Source organism: Manacus candei, unplaced genomic scaffold (genome assembly GCF_025592945.1).
Source record: "Manacus candei isolate 608988 ecotype Guabito, Panama unplaced genomic scaffold, ASM2559294v1 h1tg000014l, whole genome shotgun sequence".
In the NCBI taxonomy this organism is placed as follows: domain Eukaryota; kingdom Metazoa; phylum Chordata; class Aves; order Passeriformes; family Pipridae; genus Manacus; species Manacus candei.
In genome coordinates, this window is record NW_026138062.1 from 18075092 (window position 1) to 18078785 (window position 3694).

The following is a 3694-nucleotide window of genomic DNA, read 5'->3' on the forward strand; positions in this document are numbered from 1 at the left end:
TTTTTGTGGCCTTGAACAGAAAATAATCTGCTGTGAATTGCTTGAGCATAAACTTTAAAAGAAAAGGCTCCTGAATATCACCTTGAAATATGTATATCAGATTAATCAACATCTTCACCGGCTTGTGACTGAGGCAGGGCTGCCTTTCAGTGTGGATAAAGTGGGACCTTCCTGCCACGACATATATTTTCTGTAATATTTCCTATAGTATTTCCATATTTTTTTCCAGTGAAGGAAAGCAAGAACTGCATCACATGCACCAGAAAGCAGGTGATTTCTGGGCATGCAGCCCCATTAGTCCATCAGATTTCTGTATCTCACTGTCAGATCAGTCTGTGCAGACTTGCTAAGGCTTCAAACCTTTCCTGAGTGCACACAGCTCATTGACCTTAAATTAATTACATTGGCAACACATATTAGTTGTTTGGATTCACCATGTTTCCCTGTATTTGGCTTTTATCTCTGGGTTTCTTTGAAATTACCCTAATTGTTCCACTTTTGTCTTTAATAGCCCTTTATTTAAACGACAACAGGAAGATTGGTTATGGCCTGAAGTTTCATCAGTGGCTGTTCTGCCTGACTCTGTGCTGCTGAGTAAGTCCCAGGTTTGCTTTCACAGGGGCTGAGACATGCTGGGGTGCAGGACAAGGCTCGATGCAGTGGCATCACTCTGCAGAAGGACCCACCAGCAGCTCGGCACTGATGTTTGGTATCTGAAGGGCTCAGCTGTATCACTCCTGGCTGAATCCCTTCTGCAAAACATGCATTGTGACCTGGACTTTTGACATCTTCAGGTTTTGTGTCTGGATGCTGCAAATTACCTTGTTTTTTCAGTCTTTTGTAGAGGGGAGGTGGTGAAGAAGGGAGGACAGAAGCCTTGCAGTTACCCAAAGCACCTGGTCAGTGAAGAAGGACAGCAGATGGGGTGGGTTAATCTAGGGAGACTTGGATAGAGAAGACAATACTGGGCTTCAGACAGTGGATAGGACTACAGATAAGAAGTCAAAACTGCAATTAGGGAGATTCACCTCAGACATCACGAAAAAAATCAATGCAAGTAAAGTCCTAGAGAGAAAGTGATGGTTGTGCAACACTAGTGCTGGGAATTAAACAAGAAAAACAGCTTAGAGAAGTGGTTGCACAGAGCACTACAGGTATGGCTGCTTTTGAGGCACAGGTAGGCTTGGAAGCTTCTGTAGGTCCTTCCACTCTATGTGAGTTTATGCTTCAAATATCTTCAGGTCTTTAGACATGTACAATTCTTTCCTGGTCCCTATAGCCAACCTGTGCCAGATCAGCAGACTTGAACTTCTAAGGGAGGTGTATTTTTTCACTCTGAGTGTCACATTTTGACAGCCTCCACATATGCATATTGCAGAGGTGATAAATGTAACTGCGCTTTTTGTTATAAAAATTATTTTATTTGTCCCCTTCACTACTTTACAACTCCGGAGAGTTAGCAGAGATTTCCTTCATGACTGAAATTCATCCTCAGTCCAGAGCTGCAGGACACAGAGCAGGTGGCGTCTAACTTCCCACTTCGAATACCCAACTCCAGAAAGCATATGGTCTCTCTCCATCATTGCCACCTAATCAAAGGCCACTCTGAAGCTACCAGGCAGGATGGGATATTTTTGGGGGAGCTACCAGCAATCTAAAACCATATTGGTATATGGTTTTCTATGACTAAGCTTCTGGTTCCTCTGTCCTGCACTGTGTAATGCCTTAAACTTCTCAACAGTTGTATTGTCACTGACAGCACTCTCACCAGAGAAACACTGCTCTGCTCTACCGTGAAAGAAGAAGTGACTAGGAGCTCTCCTAATGGCATTTCATGTGTTTCAAGTTCTTTGCAAGAAAGAGCATACCTAATTTTAGTTTAAATGGATGTTAATTTGATGTGTGGATTTGAATAACTGAGATAATTCTTGGCTTTTTGACATTAAAATTTATTAAGTGACAAGCGCTTTTTGAATGCTGTTATTTTCTGAAAGGTTCTTTCTCTCTATAGCATCTAATGATAAAGCTCTGATGTGTAAGAGCCCTGAATTTGCAGGAAGTTGCACTGAATGGTCTAATAGGTCATTTTCATCTCTGTTATTATTAATCTATTGTTGCCATGTAAGGCAAAGGTTGCAAAACATTCCTACCCTATCTGAAACAGCTGGCCTTTTTTTGTATGGGCTGGTTATTCATTGAACCATAAATATTCATGGATTTGTCAGGAAAGATACAGGGCATAATTTAACCTGAACAAAATTAAACAGGACAGGCAGCCTTATCCTTCAGCTCATCACAAAGGACTGAACTTGAGTGACAGGCTTGAGCGACAGCCTAAGAATGCCTGACAGTTGCAGAAGTCATCAGATTCTTCAACAGCAATTGTAAAGGCTTCTTACATTTTGTCCTTGAGTCTATTCAGTGTTAAAATCCTATATAGAAGGAGAATGAGTTATTAATGCTGCCATTCCAGAGAAAAATTCAATGCCTCATACTTTTCACTGTTGTTCTTGTCCCCTATGTTCTCAGAGGTACAGATGGTCAAATGTAGATTTGTCTCTAGAACAGCCTTCACAGCTCAGCCTTTGAAAATATAAAGCATTTGAGCTGGGTTTCTCAAGAGGAAAACTGCAGTTCCTGTGCCAAGCTGTGGCAGAAGACACTGGTTCTGTACTTACAGCACATAAAATCAGGGTGGTCGGGCACTGGAACAGATTGCCCAGAGAGGTGGTAGGTGCCCCATCCCTGGAAGTGGTTAAGGTCAGGTTGGACGGGGCTCTGAGAAACCTGATCTGCACGAAGATGTCCCTGCTCACTGCAGGGGGATTGGACTAGGTGACCTTTAAAGGTCCCTTCTAGCCCAAACTATTCTATGACTCTATGAAATATTGCTAAAAATTGACCACACATTGCACTGCAGTTGTTGAGGATTTTCTGTTAGAGGATCCTGTACCCACACTGGCAGTAGGAGCTCAGCAGGTGAATTCCAGTCCCTGTGTGCACCCTCTCCTGCTCTTACACACACAGATGCATATGCACACTGATAAATTTATTTCTCTCTTGCTGAGGGACTTGCTGCCAACTTTCTCTTCGGCTTGCATCTTTTCCCATACTGACTTTTGTAATCCTTCCCACTTCTTCCCTGCCCTCTATCCTTGTCAGCAAGGCTGATGCCAAAGCTGCTGTCAGACAGCAGATGTAGGAGGGCTCACCCAAGCAGGTCAGTGTTCCCATTACAGTCCCAAGAGCAGTAGGAAGTTAAATGTTTCACCTAACCTGGTGGAACAGCACAAGTTGTCTTATTAGGACCCAAGTGTTAACTGTGACTCTTAAATATGGGGGATCTGATGGCTACCATTTATCTATTATCCATTATGTCTCATTTAGTTGATATATACTGCACTGAGTTAGCTGAGCTGCTCTGAGCTCCAGAAGATGATCTCAGGCATTAAGATCTAACCTTCTTGTAGCTTTACCCTCCCAAATGTGTCCTGGTGAAATGCTAGGAAACCAGAGGTGTACCCCATTCTTCAGGCTACAGAACCTCAAAAGAATAAATAATGGCCTGAAAACATAAGTGCAATGGTTTTAAAGCAAATCACATTAAAAATCCTCCTCTAATTTATCCAAGGACAACAGATGTCATTTCAGAGAACTGGTTGAAATGTAGCACTACTTAAATAAAGTATCCACT